We start from the raw sequence: 22,567 nt of genomic DNA, 5'->3' as shown, positions 1-22,567 counted from the left end.
TGCGACCGCAGCCGCCGCAAGCCACCCGTCACCCTCTTCGCTCGTCTCCGGGTCGGTGGTTGCATCGGATCTATGTGTGGTTGTGGTAACTGCAGGAACCCGGGATCCATCTGGGCGGAAGCTGTTCGCTTGGCCTGGGCTGCCCTCCGACCGCCCGGTCCCTCTGCTGCTCCTACCTCCACCTGCTGTACCGGGACGGCTGTGTTGTGCGCACCAGTGAGTGTACCAGACGCCTCATTACTAAAGTGCCCAACCGTGGTGAGTGTTTCTGCGATGGTGGAGGGTGTTGGTGACAGCAGTGGCGTTGTGTCGTGCTCTTCGTCCCACTCTGACTCCATGGCACTTTGGGGTGGGGGTTCGTCTCCACCCATCCACTCTGAGTCACTGCCCGGTATTTCGTCTTCCCGGGTAGGGGTGTCCTGGGTAGTGCTGTCCTGGGTAGTGCTGTCCCGGGTAGGGGTGTCCTGGGTAGTGCTGTCCCGGGTAGTGCTGTCCCGGGTAGGGGTGTCCTGGGTAGTGCTGTCCCGGGTAGGGGTGTCCTGGATAGTGGTGTCCTGGGTAGTGGTGTCCTGGGTAGTGGTGTCCTGGCTCGGATGTGACGGGGGCCTGTGGCTACCCCCCTCATCGCTGGGTGGTCGCTCCCGCACGTGACGGGGGTGTCGTCTCCCTGTTGCTCCAGGTCTCTCCGTCTCCCGTGGTGTGCGAGGGGCATCCTGCGGGCGTCGCATGCTGAAGGGTCCGGGTCTCTCCGTCTCCCGTGGAGTGCGAGGGGCATCCTGCGGGCGTCGCATGCTGGAGAGTCCGGGTCTCTCCGTCTCCCGTGGTCTCCGACGGGCATCCTGCGGGCGTCGCATGCAGGAGGGTCCGGGTCTCTCCGTCTCCCGTGGTCTCCGAGGGGCATCCTGCGGGCGTCGCATGCTGGAGGGTCCGGGTCTCTCCGTCTCCCGTGGTGTGCGAGGGGCATCCTGCGGGCGTCGCATGCTGGAGGGTCCGGGTCTCTCCGTCTCCTGTGGTCTCCGAGGGGCATCCTGCGGGCGGTGTGCATCTGCGGGGATGGGTGCCTGGACGTTTGGTCCTGCGATACACAATGAAGCATGCATGGTTAGACATCAGGCAGTGATCAGGTGATATGGGGGAGGGGGATATAGGGGAGGGGGGATATGGGGACGGGCTGTCGGTGGCTCACTTGCTGGTGGGCCCCCGACCTCTGCATCAGCAACCTCCCGGTCCTCAGGTCCGCCAGCCATTTCCAGGGCCCTTTCCTCGTGTTCGGTCAGTGGCCTCTCATCAGCGGGCCCTCCTCCAGTCCTCACATGCTCCCTATTGTTGTGTGCGTGCTTCTCCTGTGGGGGGGGGGGGGGGTGGTGGCAGGGGTAAAAGGCAACAGTGTTAGGCAGGTATATGAATGCACGCCATCGGTTGCGCGTGCATTGCAGAGGTTAAGGTTAGGGCTGGATTCACTTTGGGATATGGGGGAGGGGGGATATGGGGGATATGGGGGAGGGGGATATGGGGGAGGGGGATATGGGGGATATGGGGATGGGGGGATATGGGGGATATGGGGGAGGGGGGATATGGGGGAGGGGGGATATGGGGGATATGGGGGAGGGGGGATATGGGGGAGGGGGATATGGGGGATATGTGGGAGGGGGGATATGGGGAGGGGGGATATGGGGGAGGGGGATATGGGGGAGGGGGATATGGGGAGGGGGGATATGGGGAGGGAGGATATGGGGGAGGGGGGATATGGGGGAGGGGGGATATGGGGGATATGGGGGGGGATATGGGGGAGGGGGGGATATGGGGGATATGGGGGAGGGGGGATATGGGGGAGGGGGGATATGGGGGATATGGGGAGGGGGGATATGGGGGATATGGGGGAGGGGGGATATGGGGGAGGGGGTATATGGTGGAGGGGGGATATGTGGGATATGGGGGAGGGGGGATATGCGGGAGGGGGATATGGGGGAGGGAGGATATGGCGAGGGGGGGATATGGGGGAGGCTCACCCTGCCTGCTCTGACGAGGTCGTTCACCTTCTTGTGGCACTGGGTGCCTGTCCGTGGTGTCAGGGCCACAGTGGTGACGGCCTCTGCCACTTCCCTCCACAGACGCCGGCTGTGGCGTGGGGCAACTCTGCGGCCGTGCCCGGGATACAGGGCGTCCCTCCTCTGCTCCACCGCGTCCAGGAGCACCTCCACATCGCGTGACTCGAACCTCGGGGCTGAGCGACGGCCAGGCATCCAGTCGGGTGTTGCGGTCGGGTGTTCTGGTCGGTTGGGGGGGAGCTGCGCGGCCTTATGAGCCGTCACGCTGTGCAGCGCGTATGACGCTGCACGGCGTGAACCACTGCGCAAGCGCGGATCCCGTTACGTCGCTGCTAGCCCATTTCGGGCCGGAGACTATCGTCCCATTTTTATGACGTGACGCAAGTGGGATTTGCGCCGTTTTTTGCGCCGATTGGCGGACTTTCCGCCGATAACGGAGAATTTCGCCCGAGGTGTCCAGATGATGGTAAAAAGGAACCGATGGAGAGTTACGGTGTCCTTTCTGATGGAACCTGCACCATGTTTGTAATGTATGTTTGTTTGTTACTGTGAATGTTAAATGTTATTTGTTCATTTAAATTTTTCATGGCCCCACGCCACCACTCTTTTAACGCCCACTGGTAGTTAAAGGAACTAGTTTGTCGGCAGACACGTGATCATAACTGCTCTTCTGCTTTGAGGGTAGAAGTTAGCAACAAATGCAACCCCCACGACGACCACAAATTCTTACCGTTCTTGCCGGTCGCTCAGGCAGTGGAGAAACGGCACTGGTCCCTGCCCTGCCTGAGGACCCCCTCTGGTCAGCTACACTCGGGTCGAGCACATACGGCACTGGTCACCGTCCTACTTGGGGATTCCACCCATTCTTACCCGCCGCGGCCCATATGTACCCCATTTTGGCACTTTTAGTTCAAAACTCTTCAGTTTGTTTATGGCGACCCTTAGGTTGCTTCCAGATGCTATTTACATCCTCAAACACGAGGATGGTAGATCGCACAGGCTGCGAGACGGCTCGCACTGTCTCAGTATTTTTCTTGGGGATTTGTCCCCAAATAATTGCTTTAAAAAAAAATTAGGGAGTCACAGATGGTGAACAACTATGTAGCATCCAGAATCGCAGGGACCATTAGAAAGGTGGCATCAGACATTGAAGACAATGTTGAGGGCTTATTGTAACAATTATCCAGAGGATTGGGATAAAGGAATTCCATTTGTGCTGTTTGCATTTAAGGATGCACCTAATGAGTCAACCAAATTTAATCCTTTTGGAGAATTTTTGGTCATGAGGTAAGAGGACCACTTACATTGATTAAGGAAAAATTGGTGAGTGGGAAATCAGAACTTACATTATTGGATTACGTGTCAAATTTTAGGGAACGATTAAATAGAGCAGGGGAATTGGCTAAACAACATTTGTAAGTTGCACAAAATGTGATGAAATGGGTCACGGACAAGAAATCCAAAGTTCATAGTTTTGCCAGTGGAGATAAAGTTTTAGTGTTGTTACCAGTGGTAGGTGAACCTTTAAAAGCTAGGTTTTGTGGACCTTATCAGATTGAAAGGAAATTAAGTGAGGTGAATTATGTGGTTAAACACACGAGGTAGAAGGAAGACTCACCGAGTGTGTCATGTGAATATGCTTAAAAGGTACTTTGAAAGGGAAGGAGAGAAAAGGAGGAGGTTTTAATGATTCTAACTCAAATCCAGATGACTGTGAATTGGACATACCTCAAATTAAATTGGAAAACGAGGATGTTCTTAAAAATTGGGATAAATTGTTGAGTTACCTTCCAGAGGAAAAACAAACTGACCTGAAAGAGTTATTGATATCACGTGGGCAAGTTTGTAGAGATAAATTGGGAAGTACTAAAATGGCTATACATGATGTAGATGTGGAAAATGCTGTTCCGATCAAACAACATCCATATAGACTTAACCCTTTAAAATTGGCACAGGTTAACAAAGAGATTGAGAGTATGCTTAAAAATGGCATAATTGAAGTGGGTTGCAGCCGGTGGAGCTCACCCATCGTGATGGTACCAAAACCAGATGGTATCCAACGATTGTGTGTGGACTACAGAAAGGTCAATGCAGTTACAAGAACGGACTCTTATCCTATCCCATGTTTGGAGGATTGCATTGAGAAAGTGGGACAATCAGCTTTTATTTCCAAACTGGATTTACAGGTTACTGGCAGGTACCTTTATCCGAAAGGACAAAGGAGATTTCAGCTTTTGTGACTCCAGATGGTACATACCAATTCAAAGTTATGCCATTTAGCATGAAAAACGCCCCGGCCACATTTCAACAGTTAACTAACAAAGTTACCCAATTGTGCGGTATACATTGACGATTTGGTAATTTTCAGCCAGACATGGACAGAACATTTGAAACATCTGATGGAGTTATTCGGTTGACTTCAGGAGACGGGTTTGGTGATAAACCCAGCCAAAAGTGAATTTGGAAAAGACCATGTCACTTTCCTTGGCCATACAATCAGACAGGGTCGAATAGTCACACGGGATGTGAAACCAACAGCTATTGAGGAGTTTCCAATACCCTCAAGACAAAGGGAAATAATGTGATTTCTTGGCATGAGTGGATTTGATCGAACAATTGTGCAAAGGTTTTACATAGATTACATAGAAATTGTAGCGTGATTGCTCCTCTGATGGACTTGCTGAAGAAACGTTGAAAATTTCAATGGACAGCGGAGTTTCAACAGGCATTTGACTGCCTGAAAGCTGTGATAACCAATGCCCCTGTGTTGGAGAATTGCAAGGGACTCTGTGATCAGATTGAACTAAAGTATCTGACTTTAAAGAGAACTGCTGAGGCGTAGAGCAATGGATGGATCGTGCAAAGACCTTCTTGTTCAAAGAGACGGATTTCAGTTGGAGGAAGAAAGAAAAATGGACTATATTATTACACCTGTTTGCGTTTGTTGTATTTTGAAACGAAAAGTATATTTACTGTGTGCATTTCTTAAAGGATAGTGAAAAGGTGAAAAATGAAACCATCTTGAAGTTGATGGTTTATTTTTTTTCTTGGGGGGAGGTGTCATGTGAGAGTACCTTTAATAAATGGGTATTTATAAATGAGTGTGTATATAAATATCTGTATTGAGAGTACCTTTAAGAAATGGGTGTTTAATACTGCAATGATGTGAGAGAGTGGGTGAAGCTGGGCTGTCTGTCTGCTTTTTACTTTCATTTTTGAGCAGGCGGAAGGGTGTGTTTTAGTTTTGTTTTCAGAGCTGGATAGCTGCCGTCACAGCCAGAAGGTGTATGAATCTCTCTCTGTAATCTAAGGACTGTAAATCGATCCTGATGATTTAAAACTAATAACAGTAGTGACTTTAACCAGATGTGCTTTTGGTAAAAGGTGTTTTAAGTCATATGGATGTTAAAAGGAAAGATTAAAGGATTACTTAGTGTTGTATTCTTTGGGGATTGTTTTTGAATTGATAGTTGCTAAGATGTTCACTGTATGTTTTAAAAAGATTAACTTGAGTTCATAGAATAAACATTGTTTTGCTTTAAAAAATACTTCTCCATTTCAGCTGTACCACACCTGTAGAGTGGGCCGTGTGCTCCCCATACCACAATCTGTTAAAAGTTGTGGGCCAGGTGAACTCCATTTGAGGTTCTCTAAACCCTAGCCCATAACAGTGACAATAAATATTAATCAAATCAATCAAACGACCATATCTGCTGTTTTGTCTTGGTGAAAATAAGCTTCCTGAATATTGTTTGTTCTGCACCTATCCCGGTAAATGGACAGTTTTCCATCGTCTCTTGCCTTGTGCCTTGTAAATGGTGCTCAGGCTTTGGGCAGTCAGGAGGTGAGTTATTAACCATGTAATGTTCAACCTTTCACCTACTCTTGAAGCCACAGTATTTATATGGCTAGTTCTTGTCTAAGGTTGTTGATGGTGAGGGATTGGGTGATGGTAATGCCTTTGAATGTCTGACACTTGTTAGTTGCCATTTATCAACCAAAACATGAATGATGTTCATGCCTTGCTGCAGATGGACATGGTGCTGGATTCTCCATTTCAGTGACTAAGATCCCACGCCTTCGGAAAAACTGTGGCCTTTCATGCCAAAAAACTGGTGTGAAAAGGCCTCATATTCATAGCAGGGACCCTTCGTGAATCTACAGCTTTAGCTGCAGATGATGGGCCCCCACATATCCGGGTCAGATGCGTGCACACGGCGGCGGCCTCCAGCGGTCATGCCGTGCCCCATGGCGGACTCAGACCGCGGAGCTGGACCTCCAAAATAGTGCCCCCGATCTGCCGTGCACCCGATCCGGACTGCCCAAAAATAGCCCGGTCCAGTATGAGGCCCCTCCCCTGCCCTCTGATCGGGCATTGCCAACCATGGCGGCCACGGATTGAGTCCGCAGCCGCTTCGCGAGTATCCAGAACGGCAGGACCACATTAGATCCACGCAGTCGGGACTTCAGCAGGTCGGGGGCAGAGAGTAGCGGGGCGGGCCTCCAGCAATCGCCGCAGGTAGGTGATATGCGGCGCTCGGGGGCCGGAGAATCATGGATACGGCGACCGTCCCGATTCCATGCGTGGAAATGGATTCTCCGTCCCGGCGCCAGACGCGATTCCGCCGTCGGAGTGCGCAGAATGCAGCCCCAAATGGTCTTCTGCAGCATCTGAGGAGTCGCAAGTGAAACTGAACACTGTGTAATAATCAGCAAACATCCCACGTCTGACCTAATGTTCGAGAGAAAGTCATCGATGAAGCAGCTAAAGATGGTTAAGAGATGAGGTGGCGGAGCAAGGTCGGCCATGTAAGAAAGTACCTTGGGAGGGATTCTCCGTCCTGCCGCACCTGTTTTCTGGTGCGGTGTCCCCCTGCCGGCAGTGGGACTCTCCGTCCCGGCAGCCAGCACATGGGGTTTCTCATCGTGGGCACTCCCACATTGTCGGGAAATCCACGGGCATGAGTGTACTGCCGGCAAAATGGAGGATCCCATCGACAGAGAATCCAGCTCCTTATCTAATATCAACAATTTAATATTTTTATGAAATGTCTGTATTGTGGATTTATCACCGGATTCGATGGTATCGTACTGCAGAAGAATTCTTGCTGCAGTCAATGGTCTTTTGTTCAAATTATTCCCGTGCCAATTATTTACACCCATGCTAACGATTTACAGAGGTTAAGTAAGACAAAGACATTGCTGGAGCTACTCTCCGAGATGCTTCACAGTCATCTCTTCTCCGTGAGTAGCATCACTGTGACATAGCTCCTACATGGTCAGTAGCTATCATTTAAGTTAACCCTTGGTTCTACATATATACTAAATGATAACACCAAGACCAAAAGACAACCCCATCAAGTTTTTAATAAATAGAAATATTAATGATGACACAAAGATGTATTTGTAGCAATCCAAATGCTCAAAGGCAGTGGGTTTGGAGTCAAAGAATTTGAATCAGAATTTTATGTGGATTCAGGGTGCAAATTTGGCAAACTGCTTAATAATTCTCCAGGAAAACTGATTTTCTGTTGTCTTCCTTGGTGACAGTCTATCTATTGCATCATGTCATTTTGGTCTAGATTCAAAATATTAAACTTTTATTGCCATAGTCTCAAGTCCATTTTCTTCTCCAAAAGGCTGCATTAAAAGTTTGATGATTTCCTATGAGGGAGCTCAAAGATTGATTTCTAAGGCAAGAATCATTTTTAAATGGAATTGATCATACAAGTTAATAGCTCTAAGTGTGGAAACGTTTGTTAGAAATGTACATTGTGCTTATGCTTCTTTCACATCATCAAATGCTGGAAATTGTGTTTGGTGATATTATTGGACTGAGCACTTAGAAGGGTTAATGCCTCCATTAAAATAGAGGATAGAAAGATGTTGTAGAAATGCATTAGGCAATGCATTCTAGCTGAAATGTCTTTAGGTTCTTTCTCCTGAGTTCCACTGGAAGTATTTCTTTAACTTTAAGTAATCAATATGTTTCTTAATATTAATGATTTAGGTCAAGCCTTTGCCTCTACAATACGTTTTTTTAAGGCGAAAAGGGCAAAATCCTACATTTTTTGCTTTTCTAGAGTGGCTCAGTTGGTCGGACTTTTGTATTATGTGGGTTCAGATCTATTACTTAAACATAAAACTCAGGCAGACAATCCAGGGCAGTTCTGAGGAAGTGCTGCAGTATTGGAGGCAGGTCTTTTGGATGAAACATTAAACTGAGGCCCCATCTGTCCTCTCAGTTAGATGCAAAAGATCACATGGCACTATTTCGAAAAAGAGCAGGGGGGAGTCCAATCGTGTCCAGCCAAACCAGTCAGTTTTGCAATCTTGATATCATATTTGACCCCAAAATGAGCTTCTGATCACACATTCACACCATCATGAAGACTGCCTATTTTCACTTCCATAACATTGACCAACTTCGCTCCCACCTCAGTTTATCTGCTGCTGAAACCCTCATTCATGCATTTGTTACCTCCAGACCTTAATATTCCAATCCACTCCTGGCTGGTCTCTCACGTTCTACTATCTCTCAACTTGGAATCGACCCAATTTTTCCTGAAATCTCGCTGCTTCCCTCTCGTTGGCCATCTTCTGAGACATTTGGGCTCAGGAATCAGGCAGAGAGAAGGAGGGAGTCAGGGAGGCTGCACGTGAGAGGGAGGGAGTGGGGTGACTGCATGAATCAGCAAGCAGTAGGAAGCAGCAAATGGGTGAAATGAGGAAAGGAATCAGTGAGTAGAAGGGTCGGGAAATGTGTCTAGATGAATGCAGAAATCAGCACATAGAACGTAAGTAGAAAGATTAAGTAAATGGGCTTGATTCCAGGGCCGCCTGGACATTACAGCGGCGCTCCAGAGCTTGATCTAGTCACAACGGAGTATGGCTGATGGCATTGATGCATTGCCCGGGCGCTGGCTGACCTGAGCCAGTCCCACGGGAAGGTGGCATAGTCCCTGTGCGTCTTTGCCGCGCATGGAGACGCTGGTCAAGACAAGAGCAGGTTTCCAGGATTGGTAGCGCCACGTGTTGGGGGAGCCCCAGAAGTTCACTCCAGTTGCACCCTTGTCCCACAGAGAAGCCCGGGGCCATCGAGCATCCTTAGGGAGGGGGAGGTGATGGGGATCGTTCCGGTGACTCCCGCAGGTGAGGTGCTGCAACACCACAGTGCCTTGGATTCCCCCCCCCCCCCCGTCCGTCCCTGGTGCATCCAATGGGCAGCGGGCAGAACAGGGTGGCACCATACCACATGGGACACCCAAGCGACTGCTCGGCCCATCCAGGCCCAGTCTCTCCAGAGGACGGCCGCCAAAGGGGACCCAGGTCACAGGGTGGGAATCGCAGAAGGCCGCCTCCACCCCTGATATACCACCTGGAGAGCCACCTAGACATAGCGTTCGGGTCCGTAAGGCCAGAAAGGCTCACCCCGACCTCATGTCCCATCGCCTGGTCGGCCCCACGCCACTCCTCCCCTGCCCTGGCAGATGCCCTCCCCTCCTCCAGCCAGGCCTGTCAGCGGCTGGACCGGCAGCCCACGTTCACGACTCCGGGGACACGATCTACCTCCTCGCTCCCTCAGCAGCCACAGCCCCTGTTTCCCGATTCTTAAAACCACAAGTGAACCTCGCCGTCGGTAATTCCTCCTGGCAGAGGTGGAACATTATGGATGACCTGGAGAATACCGGATTGGGCCGGTTCATGATATGCCAATGGCGTTTACTCTATGTGCGGAGTAGAATGCATTGAGACCACTGTTGAAGCACCGGAGCATAGTATTCTGTAGGGGCATTCCAGCGCTGGCTGATGCACAATTCTCCACCCAATCGCGGTTCGCGATTCAAGTGACGTTGGACAGAGAACCTCGCCCATAGCCTCCTGAAGAGAGACTCCTGACCAAGAATCCGGTTATATTCACGATAAACAATAGCATTTTTTTGCAGGAACATAACCCCCAAGTGTTTCCAGTTGGAGAGTAGTTTTCGTTTAGCACATTTTAATTTTGCTGGACAGATTTTACACACATTTGGGACAGTTGTCTCCGCCATCACTGGCGCAGGATTCCCCAGGCCGGCCGACAGCTCACCCCTGCCCCCGGGTTTCCTGGCGGTGTGGGATGTCTTCACAGGGAATTCCCATCGACAACAGCGGGAACAGAAAGTCCTGCCGCCAACGAATGGCATGCCGCCTCCTGCCACCCCCGCCCTCACACGTGGCTGTGGGGGCGGGGGCCAGAGAATCCCACCCCTATGTGTTGGCAAGGGATAACCTCATGACTTTTGACTTGTGAGAAGGTTGGCAGCATGCTGTGTGCATCTTTTCTTTAAGCAGGACAGGAAGCAAGCTCTTATTGAAGGATACAAAGTATCTAGAAAGCAAGAACTGAACAGAATCGTTAGCAGACTGTGGAGTTGGGAAAGCCCCTACATTCAGATTATTTAGTGCTGTGCTTTAGCAACCGAGCTTAATACTCAGCCATCTATAAATAGCAGATCAGACACTTTCAAGGCTTTAAGATTCTGCCATTCATTTTAAAAACAGGATCTTTGTCCAGGGTAGTGTTGCTCTTTTTAATGAGTGGAATACTATCCCACCAGCGTCACCAATAATGTTGCCAATCGGCACTAATAATGTTGCCAAATTATCTAGATATGGCAGTTATTAATGATAATATTGCTTTTCAGAGTCGCCAGGTATCAGATGATACCACCACAAGGCTTTACCGGATACCGATCAAAGACCAAACCAGTTAGTTAGTTCAAGTTCAATGATAGTTTATTTACACACAAGAATTACTTCGACATAAAACATAAAACACTTCAAGCTAAATTACACCTAACACTACAATAACCTGTACTTAACTTCAGGCACCCAGCTTTATGCAGAGGAACAAGGCCTTTGTTCGGATCTTGCGTGGCTGGGTCTGGAGACGTGACTTTGTTTCTGCTGGACTCATCCGTCTGGTAGCGATCGTTGGTCTCCAACGTGCTCCTGGTCGTGATGCTGCAATTGGTTTTAGGTGTAAGCCGGGGCCAAGAGAGACTGAACACATGGCAGTGTCTCTTTTTATCCTTCGGGGGTTTCGAGCATTTTTGGGCGGTCCTTAACTTTGGACCCAATATTTCGGCAGGCTTCAATTACTGCCTTCGATTTTAGTCAATAAAGGGGCGTATGCCTTGATGGCTGGGCGTGTCCTGAGCGGTCATTGACCTTGGCTGTTTTGGCTTCCTGGGTGAAGGGAGTGGCGCCGACGAGTCTGTATCTGTATCTGATACCTGAGTACAAGTCTTTTGTTCTGGGGAAATGGGCCGTTAGAATGCAAATTGGCTGGGGGTTTCGATCGTGTCTGGTTATCTAGTGGCAAATATACACTTAAGCTCTGAGTTCGTCTGGATCCTGCATTGGCCATATTTCCCTTAATTCTTTGCAAGTGGCCATATTTCCCTTTATAAGTGGCTATCCCAGATGGCTACAGTAAGAATTTCAGGACAGACTTCGAAGCAAAGTAATTTATTCAGGAGGTGAATATGAAACAGTTATAGGTGTCTTCCAAACAAGGGAACAAGCACTAAAATTAGTGACACAGCAAAATACTGGCAGGCATGACAGGGTGGTAAATATGATCAAACAGTTGACAGTTGTCTCTAACGAATGGTTTTATTTGTTTGGATTCTTAGCAAAGGCAATGATTTAAAAAATGGGCAGCAAGCAAGGCATTTATGATACACATTTGTTGATATCAATTGGACGCCTGTCCATGGGAATTGGAATTATGCGAATCGGCGCTGACAGGCAGGTCACCAGTCATGGTAGAGGAATAGGGGAATGGGAGGAGGAGTGGAATCTGTTGATTTCTCCATGCAATTGAGTAATTAGCGAGGAAAAGAGTGAGAGTGAATAGCAAAGCACAGGAAGAATTTTATGGGCATTGTCTCCTTTTTGTGGGGTTCTCAGAGTGGACTGCAGGTTCCTTTACAAGTGGCTGGCTTGGCCCCTCAGTTTTCAGGTTCTCCACATAGCAGTGGAAAGACAAGACAAGAAGAATAAGATTTAATCCTACTGACAGCATCGGATCCCAGTTTCAATATTTTAATGATTCCAAGGCCTGCTCAATGATCAAGCAAGGTAGGTCTCTGACCACAAGGGAACAATACGAATTTTCAATAACATTTTGATCTGCTTACCAGCCTATTGACACTGAAAAGCAGGACAGATGGGGGACAAAGATCACCCTGTACCAATTTCCTTTTTCCTGAGATGGTTCAGAAGTATGACATGCTGTCACATAATATCAGGGTTGAAAAAAAAGGCATAAAACTGCAAAAGATACGTGCAACACGTTTGTACTGGGTAGCCTCAGCTCTCCCCATTCATAACTGAAGTCTCTTGATCGTGTCTTGCAGCTGCAAGCTTAAGCATGTAACCCAGAGTTCAGTTTCCTTTAAATGGCCATTTGGCAGTAGGAACAGTATGAAAGCGCCCCCTCCCCCCACCCCCACACCCCCAAAAAAGAAAGATTTGCAATTAAATAGTCTTTTTCGCAATCAGAAGATGTCTACTTACAAATTACAAAGTATTTGAGAAGTGTAGTAATTATTGTACTGTCGGAAATGTAGCAGCCAATTTGTGCACAAGAAGATCCCATACACAGCGATGTGATAATTACCAGGTAATCCGTTTTGCAATAAGTTGGTTTAGGGTTAGATATTTGCCAGGACACAGCGATAACTCTCCCGCTCGCCCTCAAAATGGTGGCCTTGCTTTAACATCTCATCTGAAAGACAGACCCCTGCCAGTGAGGCACTCCCCAAGTACTGCATTGGAAAGTCAGCCTGGCGGCTTGAGACTGCAAATTAATGGAGAGACCATTTTCTTCTCTAAAATATACGGAACACTGCACAATCCCATTTTACTAGAGGATTGCAATTGAAATATGTCTTGTTAAATAAGGAGCACTTGTAAATTTTGTTCATAAAAGTCAGATTCAACTGAATATTAAGAAACGTGAAGTATTGATGCACTAATCGTGTGTTATTATTTGCTTTCTGCTAACACTGCTCTTGACAATCCAATAAGCAGTTTTCTACAGCTCTACGAAGAACAGAAGGCTTCAGGAATGCTTGTTCACTGCTGGTACTGCACTTATGCCATCCAATGCCACTTCTGAAGGTTTTTTCAATCAAGTGATGATGACTGGGATGCACATGTACCAGAAAAAAAGGGTTATGTGTAGTGTCACGACACCCTGGGCTAGTGCACGGTCAATTCCAGCTCCACTTGACACCGTGTCGCAACACAGGTTAAATTAGATTTTATTTAAAATTTATTTCAAAATGATTGACCAAAATAAACTACAGTCACCAGGTTTGTAACTTTAAAACACAAGTAACCTTTTATTATGTACAGTATTATAATTAAACAACAGTAAATGTAACTATCTACCACCCTTTCTCCAACACCCTCCCTTCCTAACTTGTCCCTTTCTCTACAAGCACAAACAAACACACAGAAGGGAGAGGATGGTGGAAAGGGAAAGAAAATATAAATAAAAATAAAAGGCTAAGGATCTTTGATGCACTGGGATGACTTCCCGTCAATGTCTTTATGAAGTTCCAGCTTTCATTTGGGTACTTCTTCCTTCTAGGGTTGAGATGGCTTCCACTGGCAAGGTTGTCTACCTTCTCTGCAGACTTAGCATCCTTTCGAGTTCACAACAAAGGATGTGCCAGGCACTCACTGCTTTCAGAACAATAGAGAAGTTATTTTATTTCAGCAAGCAGGACAGAGAGAGAGAGAATGGGAGAGTTCCTTTAACTTCCAAGGTATAAACACATCTGCCATGTTCTCTCAGAAAGCATCATGCAGGAACCAATCACTGACCATTGTCAGGCACAATGCTGTCCCTGGCCAACCCCACTGATCATAGATCATAGAACATACAGCGCAGAAGGAGAACATTCAGCCCATCAAGTCTGCACCGACCCACTTCCACCCTATACCCGTAATCCAATAACCCCTCCTAATCTTTTCTTTTTGGTCACTAAGGGCAATTTATTATGGCCAATCCACCTAACCTGCACGTCTTTGGATTGTGGGAGAAAACCGGAGCATCCAGAGGAAACCCATGCAGACATGGGAAGAACGTGCAGACTCTGCACAGACAGTGACCCAGCGGGGAATCGAACCTGGAACCCTGGCGCTGTGAAGCCACAGTGCTATCCACTTGTGCGACACTGCTGCCCCTAAACTGCACGGGAACCAATTGTTAACCAATTTATCTGTCTCCCTCCAAAGCTGGTTCCCAAGATCCACTTGGTGCCAAAGCGTTTGGCTTCTCCTTGCCAAAATATAAAACCTGGGAACACAGTATCCTAGCAAGCAGGCTGTTTCAACTTTGAGTCTTGTGCTTAATGATGGACCAAAATAAGAAAAATAAAATGTGGGAACAAAGGAAATAAACAGGAATGGCTCTTACAGGAGTCATGTCTGAGGATGGGTACTGGAATGAAAAACTCCCTTTATTTTACAGAGGGGGAGAAGTCGGTAAAGTATTGATGTCAAAGATAGACTGTGTTGAATAGAAGAAATATGTTCTGATGCTCCTCGCAGCAGCAACTGAGAAATTCTCTGAGTATTAACCATTGTAGTCCTGCCTCGAAAGCAGTTAGGTCCAATCCAGAAATCTCAGATAGGCCAATAGCAAGCGATCTGGTATCTTGCTTCATTAAAGGTTTGGGGGATACAGTGCATTATACTTAAATCCAGGAAACCCATGTGAACTGGTCCTTTGCAAGAGGTTGCAACACTGGGTAAATGAGCGAGAAAGGTCTCTGGAAGGATGAAACTCAGAAACAATGCAAGCCATCAAAGAATTCCATGCATTGTAATGCTCCAGTGTAAGTGAGCATAGATCACTTTGAGACAAAATGGTACAATGTTTCCCGCAGTCCCAAACTTCCCAGGGATTGTCAGTCTGTAGTTTTGGGGAGAAGGACCAGTAGTTGGTATAATAGCATTTACCAGAAAATGTGCAAGGTATGTTGAATATGTATCCATTGCAGATAGGGGAGGGAGGAGAGGGATTATAAGATGTAATCTTGGTCTGTGGAAAATGTAAGCAATATAGAGGCACTGAAATATACAACATTATTTAAAAGTCAATAAGATTGTTTAAAGGAATACTCTGGGGAAGCTTCATAAAAGTTATATTCATGAGCCTCAGCTGACTGCAAGAAACTAAGTTGAAAGATATCTGCATTTCATATATTTTCCTTTCTAATATACGATAGATGACTGGAACCATGAAAAGTGTAAAGGAAATGCTCGTCTGTAAGATACCTTTTTTTTTTAATATGGTTATTATTTCCTAAACTGGTTATTAGAAGATTTAATTTCAGGCCATTGCTTGACTCAACATTGAAAAGGATTTAAGCACACACAAATCGCCTATCATTTTCAAGTGCCAGAGTGCAAGATAAAGAGGGCAGTCACAGTCGCTCTGATACACCAGTAACCATTAAAATGTAAAATATGGACTGCAGATAAGTTTCAACTTAATTTTGCACTCAGTACCATGAGATACTGAGTAAGTCTCACAACAAAAATGTGTGTGACCCTTCCCTGGGGTATTTCTTTAAGGGAAGTAAAAGAGAAAGAAAAATGTATTGATATGATGATAGCAGAATATGTTATGCCAAGTGAGGAATGAGTATTTATCTTGCCAGTAAAGGCAGGGTTCTTGGAAGAGTCATGGGAGGGAAAAAAAAAGAATCACCATCATAAAAGAATGGGATATTTTAGGGAATAGAAAAATGAAGGTAGTTTTAAAGATTTAAAGAGGAAGGAAAAAGTTGATAATATAATTTGTTCTTTGCTGTATCTCTGCACTTTTCTCTTGGAAAACAATGTGAAGAAGCATCATCGGGCCAATTGGAAAGCCATGATTTTTGGATATGGGGGTTGTGATCAGAGACGGACTTACAACGAAACACGTTGTGCCTTGGCGCAGGGCACTGACCAATGGGAGGGCGCCATGCCAGCTGGTGTCTGTGGGCACCAGTCAGAGCCTAATAGATCTGCATTCAATGTAGATCAACATCAGACTCTGATTGGTCGAGCCCCCTTAAAGCAGGAAAACAATGGTGAACGTTGAGGTGACGAGGAGGAGAGGCAGCAGTCAAGACCAAGATCTGTGTTTACTTAACCAGCTTTTTTGTGGATTGGTGAATAAGCCACGAGGGAAGGAGATTGTGAGCCAGCTAGCCAATCGGGACTCAGAAGCAAGATGTCGTCAAGGGGAACGGTGACTCAGTCCCCATGCCAGGGCTGAGGGAGGGTCTGGCAGGCAATAGCAAGGCAGTTGAACCAGCAGCAAGGTCGGCGAGGTAAGATGCGAGATGCTGCTGAGGTTGGGCGAATTGGTGAAATAAGCCACAAGGGAGGCGGTGAGTTTGTGCATTTTTTTTAACAGCAGATGCACTGCCACCATTTTGCAGCATTTTGCTATTTGTTGGAACTATGAATAAACCTAACTTTTGAATTTGTTTGATTTAGTGTGACTCAAACAGAACTCAACTTATCAAACCAGAACTTCTTCCGGGTCAGACCTCTGAATTACTGTGTCAATGTAGGCATTGCATTTGGGGATCGAGCAAAATACCCCCCCTCCCCGCCCACCCCACTCCTCCATTCCCCAAGACAGCCTGAAGTCCATTCTCTATCGAGTAAACAAGTATTTTGAGGAAAAGAAAGCAAAATATAAAAGATGGAAATCTGATTTTATTTAAATGGACTTGCTGTGCACCTCCAGCATGTTTGGTTCACTTTGAGAAAGCAGGCTTTATTGATCTTAACTTTTCTGAAGTTTGTTGGTGAACAAGCAAAACAGTAATGCCCTCCTGACCCGATCACTGGGAAGTGCAATGCCAACAGCGCAGAACACCATCACTCTTCCTGTGCAGAGCGCCTCAGCTCTGTTTAATGCTGTGATCAGTAACTCAACAGTGTTGGATTTACAGGTATGAGTGGACATCCTACCATTTCCCGACTTTGAGTTTTAATCCAGTGAAGTGGGGAACTGTATTTAGTTTCAACCCCCCCTGGCCGTGATCTCAACATAGCACGAAAACGAACGGTCTCAGTAAGTGACCTTACTTAAAAAGCTATAGATGGTCTTTTTTTTAAAAATGTCTGACACATTGAACCTGAATGTTTGTCCAGACTCAAACTGTGTTCCTTCGGGTCTTAACAAAAGTTATATTCATGAGCTTCAACTGAGTGCAAGAAAATGTTGAGGGGGTAAAGACTCTTAATGGCATGGAGAAGCTCAGTCTGCACATGTGTGTAATATTGTATGCATGTGGGTTTTTTCCTTGACAAGTGAGCTTTGCAGCATAAACTGGGTAACGCTCCACTAGAATCTGGCTAATAGTCTAGCTACCGGTCTTAAACCAGTAACTGCAATACAAATGTATCATGTAGGTCTATTTCAAATAAAGGACGGGATTCTCCGTCCCGCCAGCCTGTTTTCCGGCACCGGACAATGGGATTTCCCATTGTGGCCACCCCATGCCGTCGGGGAAACCTGTGGTTGTGGCTACGCTGCCGGCTTTGCAAAGGATCCCGTTGACAGAGAATCCCGCTGAAAATCTTTCAGAATACTGAACATGTTTTAAGTTCACTGCTTGAAATAGATTGTGTAAAATGTACTAAACAGCTGTTTATTTCAAGAAGAAATAGAAACTGTTCATCCACATTACAAAATATATTTGTTTTGGAGTAACTTTATATTTTCCCACAAGCCCTTGTTTAATGAAAACCTATATTATCTTGTTATATATAATCTAGTTCTAATTTATTCCATCTTGGTAGTAGCTGATCCAGGTCAAAATGCAACTAAAAATGCCTACAAGCACATCAAAGGATGTGGATTGCAATCTTTTACTGAATTTCTCTCTCATATGCGATAACTGCTGTTCTATAGTTTCATAATTAATATAGTATCCATTTTGAATCATCTCTTTGAAACATGTCTCTGATAAGAACATGCTTTTGCATGACTCCCAAAATCATGGCCTATATTGTACAGATAGATTTTGTTTTGAGAAGTGTGATAATCTATATTGCAGAGCATTAACCAAACACAAACGTCTCCATTCATGTCAATGCCCCTTTGGTGAAAGCATATAGACAATAGAAGACAAATACATTTTCTGCAGAAATGCAATCACCTGAATTCCTTTCATAAGGTGTACATTAACTATATTGGTGGTTGCTCCTATTGTTCCACCATATTTTTAAATTGTGTGCAGATTCCACTTCAGCAATTATCCATACTGGCGTGTTTTTGCAAGTTAAAAAGCACTAAAGTAGTTAAACAGTGATTAATTTGTGTATTTTTGTGACTTGCACCTTTGCGTTCTGTGGGGTGAGGGTGGGTGAGTTTGGAGAGGCATGCATTGTTTCATGGGAAGAGGGGCATGATGTCATGGGGGTTGGGGAGGCAGAAATTAAGGTGACCACGGGGCGCCAGAAGTGTACGCTTGCCTCTGGTTGTGATCCACTATCTGCCTGAATCCATTCAGATCAGAGTTGGCAATACAATTGAATGTGATGCTAGCCAGTACATCTCTGTGGTAGTCACCACTGTTGTATTATATTGTATATATGGGTATTACGGTAAGGCCCCTGTACTACAGGTACGGGGGGTAGATCCCTGCCTGTTGGCTCCTCCCAGGAGGCGGAGTATAAATGTGTGTGCTCATTTCATAAACTGCTGTAGGAGGCCACACATCTCTGTGTAATAAAGCCTCGATTACATTCTACTCTCGTCTCATCGTAATTGATAGTGCATCAATTTATTACACAGAGATTTTTCAGAGATGGACCTCCGCATCAAACTGGATCACCTCAGCTGCATCCTCAAGCAGACAACGCCAAAAAGGACTTCCAACATTGGCTAGCTTGCTTTGAAGCGTACATCGGGTCTGCGGCAGACCCAATCTCAGAAGCACAGAAGCTCCAGATTCTGTACACGTGGCTGAGCTCCAACATTTTTCCCCTTGTCCAGGACGTGCCTACCCACGCAAAGGCCACGGCGCTACTGAAGGAGAATTATGCTCAGCAGACCAACAAGATCTACGCCAGGCACCTCCTATCCACGCGGCACCAACTTCCCGGTGAGTCGGAAGATTTCTGGCGTGCCCTGCTCGCCCTAGTGAGAGACTGTGACTGCCAGGCTGTTTCGGCCACTGAACATTCGAACCTGCTAATCAGAGACGCGTTCGTTACGGGCATAGGGTCTGACTACATCCGCCAGCGCCTCTTAGAAGGAGCCGCGCTTTACCTCGCGGCGACCACGAAACTAGCGCTCTCGCTCACAGTCACCTCACGCAACATACAGGCTTATGCCCCCGACCGCACGGCCCACCACTCCTGTACATCGTGGACCCCGCCAGCGGCCACCCCATCGTGGACCCCATCAGCGACCGCCCTCAGCCAACCCCACGACTGCACCGCGCGGCAACCAACCAACCCCGGGGGACCCAAGTGCTACTTCTGCGGACAGACAAAACACCCCCGGCAGCGCTGCCCGCTCTGCAAGGCCTGTGGTAAGAAGGGATATTTCGCTGGTGTGTGCCAGACCTGCTCAATCGCCGCTATTGTTCCGACACCCCCCACGTGCGGCCAGTGGGCGCCGCCATCTTCCTCTCCTCAGACCACGTGCGGCCTGTGAGTGCCGCCATCTTGCTCCACTCACAACACGTGCGGCCCGTTCGCGCCGCCATCTTGCTTGCCTCAGAACCAATGGGCACCGCAATCTTGCCTGCTCCAGGACGTGCGGCCCGAGGGTGCCGCCATCTTGCCTGCCCCAGGACACGTGCGGCCCGTGGGCACCGCCATCTTACCCGCCTCCCATCGGGCCACTCATCGCCTGCAACCGCCGACGACCAGCCGCGTCTTGCCTGGTCACGATCGACCAGTCTCGACCGCACAACCTCGCGACCACTTCGACAAAGGTGATGTTCGACCGGCACGAGATATCCTGCCTTCTGGACTCTGGGAGCACTGAGAGCTTCATCCACCCTGATACGGTAAGGCGCTGCTCCCTCGCGGTACACCCCGCTAACCAAAGAAAGTCCCTGGCCTCCGGATCCCACTCCGTGGTGATCCGGGGATACTGCATCGCCACCCTCACCGTCCAGGGCGTAGAGTTCAGCGGCTTCCGGCTCAACATCTTCCCCAAACTCTGCGCTGCCTTGCTACTCGGCCTGGACGTCCAGTGCAACCTCCAGAGCCTAACCCTGAAATTTGGCGGGCCCCTACCACCCCTTACTGTTTGCGGCCTCGCGACCCTTAAGGTCGATCCGCCTTCCCTGTTTGCAAACCTCACCCGGATTGCAAACCCGTCGCACCAGGAGCAGACGGTACAGCGCCCAGGACAGGACCTTCATCAGGTCTGAGGTCCAGCGGCTGCTGCGGGAAGGTATCATCGAGGCCAGCAACAGCCCCTGGAGAGCCCAAGTGGTAGTGGTGAAAAACAGGATGGTCGTTGACTACAGTCAGACCATCAATCGGTATACGCAGCTCGATGCATACCCCCTCCCACGCATATCTGATATGGTCAATCAGATTGCACAATGCCGGGTCATCTCGACAGTGGACCTGAAATCTGCCTACCACCAGCTCCCCATCCGTAAGGCGGACCCATACACTGCGTTTGAAGCAGACGGCCGCATTTACCATTTCCTTAAGATTCCCTTCGGCGTCACCAACGGGGTCTCGGTCTTCCAATGGGGGATGGACTGAATGGTAGACCGGTACAGGCTGCGGGCCACTTTCCCATACCTGGACAACATCACCATCTGCGGCCACGACCAGCAGGACCACGACGCTCACCTTTCCAAATTTCTCCACACCGCCACACTCCTCAGCCTAACCTACAACAAGGAGAATTGCGTGTTCAGCACGAACCGATTAGCCATCCTCAACTATGTAGTTCAGAACGGAGTTCTAGGGCTCGGCCCCGATCGCATGCGCCTCCTCATGGAACACCCTGTCCTCCACTGCCCCAAGGCCCTCAAACGAAGCCTGGGGTTCTTTTTGTATTACGCCCAGTGGGTCCCAAACTATGTTGACAAGGCCCGGCCACATTAAATCCACCGCTTTCCCACTGACGGCCGAGGCTCACCAGACCTTCAACTGTATCAAGGCCGACATTGCCAAGGCCGCTATGCATGCGGTCGACGAGACGCTCCCCTTCCAAGTTGAGAGCGATGAATCAGACATCGCTCTGGCCGCCACCCTCAACCAAGCAGGCAGGCCCGTGGCATCCTTTTCCCGCACCCTCCATTCCTCCGAAATTCGGCACTCCTCCGTCGAAAAGGAGGCCCAAGCGATCATTGAAGCTGTGCGACATTGGCGGCATTACCTGGCCGGCAGGAGATTCACTGCCTGGTTCAGGGTGCCGGCCAGAGCGATGTCTGACTAACGGTCGGTTGCCTTCATGTTTAATAATACACAGCGGGGTAAGATCAAAAACAATAAAATCTTGAGGTGGAGAATCGAGCTCTCCACCGACAATTATGAGATTTTGTATCTGCCCGGTAAGCTCAACGAGCCCCCCCGATGCCCTGTCCCGAGGTACATGTGCCAGCGCACAAGTGGACCGACTCCGTCACTGCACGACGATCTCTGTCACCGGGGAGTCACCCGCTTATACCCCTTCATTAAGGCCCGTAATATGCCCGACTCCATCGAGGAAGTCAGGGCTATCACGCCAGGCCTGTGTAGAGTATAAACCGCACTTCTACCGGCCAGACCGTGCGCGCCTGGTGAAGGCGTCACGCCCCTTTGAACGCCTCAGCTTGGACTTCAAAGGGCCCCTCCCCTCCACTGACCGCAACACGTACTTTCTTAATGTGGTCGACGAGTATTCCCGATTCCCCTTCGCCATCCCATGCCCCGATATGACGTCGGCCACCGTCATCAAAGCCCTCAACACCATCTTCGCTCTGTTTGGTTTCCCCTACATCCACAGCGACCGGGGATCCTCAATTATGAGCGAGGAGCTGCGTCAGTACCTGCTCAACAGGGGCATTGCCTCGAGCAGGACGACCAGCTACAACCCCAGGGGAAACGGGCAGGTGGAGCGGGAGAATGGGACGGTCTGGAGGGCTGTCCAGCTGGCCCTATGGTCCAAAATTCTCCTGGCCTCCTGCTGGCAGGAGGTCCTCCCCAACGCACCTCACTCCATTCGGTCGCTCCTGTGCACCGCGACCAATGAAACCCCCCATGAACGTCTCTTTGCCTTCCCCAGGAAGTCCACCTCCGGGGTTTCGCTCCCAACGTGGCTGGCAGCCCCAGGACCCATTCTCCTCCGCAAGCACGTGCGGCTCCACAAGGTGGTTGAGAGAGTACAGCTACTCCATGTGAACCCGCAGTACGCCTACGTAGCGTACCCCGACGGCCGCCAAGACACAGTCTCCCTCAGGTATCTGGCACCAGCTGGGTAATCC

Source organism: Scyliorhinus torazame, chromosome 16 (genome assembly GCF_047496885.1).
Source record: "Scyliorhinus torazame isolate Kashiwa2021f chromosome 16, sScyTor2.1, whole genome shotgun sequence".
In the NCBI taxonomy this organism is placed as follows: Eukaryota; Metazoa; Chordata; class Chondrichthyes; order Carcharhiniformes; family Scyliorhinidae; genus Scyliorhinus; species Scyliorhinus torazame.
Note: the sequence above shows the minus strand (reverse complement) of the source record.